The following is a 5,856-nucleotide window of genomic DNA, read 5'->3' on the forward strand; positions in this document are numbered from 1 at the left end:
AAGGTCACACACACCTTGAGTAACAGCCCTCCTGAATTCTGTTCTATCCAATATCTAGGTGCTTGTTCTTAGTCCCTACATTATGCTGGTCCTATTGTCATGATTCTTAAATGGGGTACAGACAATGTCATGTCCCCTAACCCATAGATGTATCATGGTATTGGGAGGGATTACTTTGCAAACATCTGCTGGGAGATTTTTAAAAGACCCTTGAAGGTACCCCCACTTGAATATCACTGAACTAAGTAATCTTTAAGCTTATTTTCATAGTTAAATTTTTGTGACTTGGGATCCTGCTGTTGAGAAGGAAGAACATTTCTATTGCTACCACTCTCAACAAGATCGAATCTAGCAAAATCTGTTGTGTTTTGTTGTTCTATAACAGCCTGCATAAATTTGCCAGTCATGGGTTCCTCTTTGTCTCCTTCAATAACTCATTGTCTGCAGAGCAGCCTCTGATCAGAAACTTCATTAAGTCAGCTCTGATTTGTCTTCTGATCATACCTCTTAGACAACATATTGAAAATGCCAGCTGGGTCGTGATGGTGCTCGTCTAATTAGGCTGCCATAGGCATAATTTCATTAATATTGCTATAACAACAAATAATCATTTCACTGATGGCTGTGATCCAATTACAGCTTGTACATCAAGCAATTATTATCTTTATATATTTGGTAAATATAAGTCGACTAAGGGTCACTATAAATGACAGCAGTATCCAAATTTAGATTTTCTGATATCTGAAATACATGTCACACCTTCCATCAGGATATTGGCCGATGAGAACACCCCTTCTGAAGCAACTGACATTAGGAATAAATCTTCAGAATCAGATGATCACCTGGCCACATTTTCATGCATTCTTTTCCTATGACAGCAGATGAGAGTGGGAGAGAAAGGTAGAATCTAAAAATAGGTGGGAAAAAAATTGATGGGATCTTTGACTAAAGCAAAGATTGGAAGAGTCCTGTTGAGAGCCATTCCTGGAAGCTTGTGCAGATTCCTTACAGCTAAAATGTAACTAAGGGTAAAAAAAAAAAAAAAAAAAAAAAAGGATAGTCATGTCATTAAATTACCTAAGGAAGCACTGCCGTTTTTTGGCTTTTTTAGCATTTTCAGAGCGCATGGTGTAGTACCTTTGCTCTGCGTGGGAGGAGTGGCCTTATTGTCTGTAGGGCCGCACTAGAACATTAGTTGTTTCTTAATCCTATTGCAGGGTTTTTCTTCTTCTTGTTCTTCCCCCATTCCACCTCTGCCTCTATCTGGGATGTGTCTCCCCAAACCCCACATCCTTGCATCTCAAGCTTTAGGTGAAAAGAATGGCATGGAAAAGGAGAAAGATGAGAGGACAAGCTCACATATCCTATTTTTGCCCCAAGAGCCCCACTCGTGCAACATTCTTGTACCTACATGTCCCATCTGCGCAACCGTCACCCTGCTCCAGTAACTCCATCTGCCACTGCCATTGGAGTTTCATGTCCCTGACAAATAAAATTAGCCTCCAAATAGGTTGTATTCCAAAAAACAAATGAAGGAGCAAACCCCACAGATTTTGCCTCTATTTCATCATCTCCAGCATCGTTATCACCATTTACTGAGCCTGACTATGTGCCAAAAATTATGCTTTACATGTTTCAATTGTCTCCCTTGTATGCAGCCTTCAGTCCCTCATCACTGTAAAAGATGACGTTGGCCCCACTTCAGTCCTTATTCCCTGGACTAGGTTCTCAGCAGCCACACGGAGCCTTTGTCTCTTTCCTCACCCAAGAATTTCCACCTTGGCTTCCCATCCCTGGAGCCCCTGTTTTGGCCCCCACTTAGTTGCTGTTCTTTGTTCCCTATTCTCCATGGTGTCCTCCACTAGGGCCATCAATCTATGAAATTTTCACTCCACTATCAGATAGAAGAGAGAATATGGAGCATGGGGGTGCTGGTCCAGCTGTCAGGGCTACCACTATTGCAGTTGTTTTCCTGAATACACTTTGGCATGGGAATATACAAAAACTTGGCTTTATAGTTTTATTAATGGCATTATCTCAGCTACATTGTAGTTCAGTCAGCTTTTACAGGTTGATCAAAAAATCCAACTCTAATACTATTTCTTTGTAGTATGCATTCTGAGTTTTAAAGGATTTACAAATAAAGTTTCAGAGCATAATCCACTGATATGTTGGTGACAGTCCGCATTTTGAAGGTGTGTAGAAGCATTTAGAAAAAAACTATATTTTTCTGTCTTGAATTAATCTTAAAACACTACTTTTAGGAAAGTGATATCTTTTTCTAAATGGAACTTGATTTGTGTCCCACAAAAAAAGCTAAATTAAGTTTTAAATGAAGTGTGTAGTTTTCCAATCCAAATCTAAGCAACAGACCAAAATAATTGGCAACTGGAAATAACACCATTTGAAAGTATGTTCTTTCAGGACAGGACTGATGTCTTTGCATCTCTATTTGTTCACACCTAGCTCAGTTATTTCCTGGTATAGAGTCAAATTTCAATAAATGTTGGTGAATATTGTTTTTGAATGAACAGAATGCTGTTAGTCTCTGTGTTTATGCAAGCAAGTATTACACACTGAACTAAATTATTTATCCTAACTCAGCCTCCCTTCCCTCCAGATCCTTTTCTTTGTTGCTTATTTATACAGCGTGGAATTAAAGGTTGGCGAACGACTGTTGTAGATGATGGAATATTGGTTGAGTGCCCAGACCAGGAGGAGAGCTTCACACCCCGTCTTATTCTTATCACACTGTCTTTGGATGAGGGAGTCAAGATTTCGTTTGAAGCATTTGTATTTAGCCTGTCACTTTGTTCCCTATTTGTCTGGAGTCCTTTATGGCTGATGAAAGGAGGCAGAGTCCTGAATGGGAGCTGCTTGAGGCAGGGCCCATGTCCTTTTCATCTTCACACCCTCCATTAACATTTAGCCTATGGAGGGAAGGAAATGACCACCATATGTTAAGCACCTATAAAATCAAGCATTATTCTTGGCAGATTATACACGTGATTTCATTTAATTAACACAAAAGTCTCATGACATAAATTGTTCTCAGTTCGGAGTTCAGAAAACTGAATACAAAGTTTAAGGAATTTGCCAAAATCACATCGTTATGAGGGTCATGATTGTACACCCAACTAGCATAGTGCCTGATACATAATATAAATGTTTAGTAAATAGACATTCTAAAATCTGTTCTTCTTTGAATGTCTTTGCTCTTTTCACCACCGAGTGTTTCCTCCCCAACAGATGTGTTTAATAGCAAAAACAATGATTTGAGATGTTTTGGTGAATGCACAATGACTTTCATGTTTGACTGATATACATTATAGACATTCATCTAATTATATTTATATACTTTTTTTTTTTTGTAGACACACAAGTGGAGAAGATAAATAGTTATTTGGAACCAAAACTCAGGATGTCCCAGGAGAAGCTGGATTAGGAATTCTTTGATTTGGGAGTCATGAAAGTGAAGTATTCATATTTTAACAGAATGATTAGTGGCAGAGGAATCATCTAAGAAAACTGAGAGGGCTCTGCCAGAGTGATGGGAAGAGAACTAGATGAGAAAGCACTGTTCTGGAAGACATGTTCCTATGAGCCATGGAGAGAAGAGGAGAGGCAAGGTGGGGACAGGGAGGGTGGGCCGCTCATTCAAAAAGATGATGGGAAATTGGCAGGAGATGAGGGTAACACAAGGATAAGGGAACCAGGTGAGTATTTTTGTAAGCGGAGTACAAAGAACTGATAGGTGGTGATTAAGATGGAGGGGAAAGGGGGAATAATTGATGAAGACTCTGCAAGGCACTAGTGAAGGGATGTGGGTTAGAGAAACGCCACTCCTCCAAGCCAGGAGGGATGGAGGTGGGCTCGTGAGAGGCAGGTGAACTTGAAAGCCAGGACTGGGGAAAAGTTATTTGCTCACATGCTGAGTTATGAGATGATTTATAATTTTAACAAGTCATGTGAGATCTTGTCTAGGTGACAATAAATAATTGACTCAGAAGCAAAATCCTCCCTTTGCTCACAGGGAACTCAATTCATTAACAGGACAAACAGAATCCTCTCTAGGGAAAGTGTGAGACCTTGAGAAAATCATGTAGAGTCACTGTCTCCCCTATAACATTCTTATATAGGTAAAGAAAACAGGTCGAAATGAAGATGGTGGGAATCTCTGAAGAGAAAAATTAGATCCATAAAAGGGTTGAAATAATAGCCCATCTGTACTTTATGTTATCTAATGCCTGGTGGCTTTCACATCCCATGTTCCCTACTAGCCCCCCGCCCTCTGCTCCTGTTTTTCCCTCTGCCAGCTGCATTGCCCTCTCCACCTCCTCCTCATCTTACTTCCTTACCACAAGACTCATCAAGCTTCTTTCTTCTCTGATACCAGCAGTACTTTCAGTATTGCTATTTGCTGCCCATCCCCATTTATCATGCCTCAGAGTTCTTTGTGTACATTTGTTACTTATGCCATTTAATGTTCTATATTTACAGGACAGGGAATGTCTACCTTTTCTTGTATCCTCCATGATCCCTTATTGTTAGTGAACACTGAAAAAAATATTTACTAAGTTCATATAATGATTATGTTTTTACAGCTGATGGAACAAACCTCATTGAAATTAAATAATAGAATTTGTAAGAGTAAAATTTAGGAGTTAGGTTGAGAACTTTGGTCATCTGATCCTCAAGCATGTGCTCTTCTCGTAAACTGCGTGCCTCTCTAGAAACATCAAGGGCTGTCAAAGGGACATGTGAGGGGGAAAAGTGAAAGTCAGTGCTAATATACAGAGGCTCAGATGACCTAGGCTTGTATCAGCTGGGGCATTTTTTTCTCTTCCAGAAGCTATTTGTGATGTCATTTGCCTGTGTCATGGCCTGCCTTCCCTAGATATTGTCCTAATGTGAGCATCACACCTAATGTACTGAAGTAGAGTGCTGATTGTTCCCTACGGACATTTCTAATGGTAAATAAATGCATAGAGATCGCTCGTGCCTTTAACAGAACAATACATTGTAAGCACAGTTATCTCATTTTCAAACAAACATTTAATAAATACCTTTGCTTTTATTAGGTATGTTGCATATTGACATATTTTATTTTTTAACTTTTATTTTAGTTTTGGGGTACATGCGCAGGTTTGTTTTCCAGGTAAACTCAAGTCATTAGTACCCAGGTACTAAACCTAGTACCCAATAGTTATTTTTTTCTGCTTCTCTCCCTCCTCCCAACCTCTACTTTCAAGTAGGCACCAGTGTCAGTTGTTCCCTTCTTTGTGTCCACGAGCTCCCATCTTTTAGCTTCCACTTGTGAGAACATGTGGTAGTTGGTTTTCTGTTCCTGCATTAGTTTGCTAAGGATAATGGCCTTCAGCTCCACCATGTTCCTGAAAAAGACATGATCTCATCCTTTTTTTTTTATGGCTGTCTATATTATTCCATGGTGTATATGTACCATATTTTCTTTATCTAATCTGTAATTGATGGACATTTAGGTTGATTCCCTGCATATTGACATATTCTAAAAGTTATTACGTACATATCTATAAATTTGTAAAGAAGGATCAAATAGAATATATTTGTCAACGAAAAAAATTGTGGTATGTAATTACTCCCAGATTGGCATCAGACAAAATTGTGTCTTAATTTTCGCTATACCCACCTTTAGGTCCTTTGTCCTCTTTCATTTGTTCTTAGCTAGCTACCAAACCCCCCCTTTCAAAGTATTGACTGCAAATAATTAGTAGTAGTACATTTGCCAGGAATATTTGTGGTTAAAACATGACCACAAAGGAAGGTAGATTTCATTCACTGAGTTAAGTGGTGAAAGAAACATTGCTTTACAGTTAT

At 39.1% G+C, this 5,856-nt stretch overlaps 1 long non-coding RNA gene across 1 annotated transcript; it reads left to right on the forward strand.

Annotated features, from left to right (window-relative positions):
• The first annotated feature begins 3,391 nt into the window (after positions 1–3,391).
• Positions 3,392–5,080, forward strand: LOC117076681. Its single transcript, XR_004434443.1, has 2 exons — positions 3,392–3,629; positions 4,850–5,080. It is a non-coding gene; the product is annotated as an uncharacterized LOC117076681 (long non-coding RNA).
• The last annotated feature ends 776 nt before the right edge of the window (positions 5,081–5,856 follow it).

Source organism: Trachypithecus francoisi, unplaced genomic scaffold (genome assembly GCF_009764315.1).
Source record: "Trachypithecus francoisi isolate TF-2019V2 unplaced genomic scaffold, Tfra_2.0 Lachesis_group0, whole genome shotgun sequence".
In the NCBI taxonomy this organism is placed as follows: Eukaryota; Metazoa; Chordata; class Mammalia; order Primates; family Cercopithecidae; genus Trachypithecus; species Trachypithecus francoisi.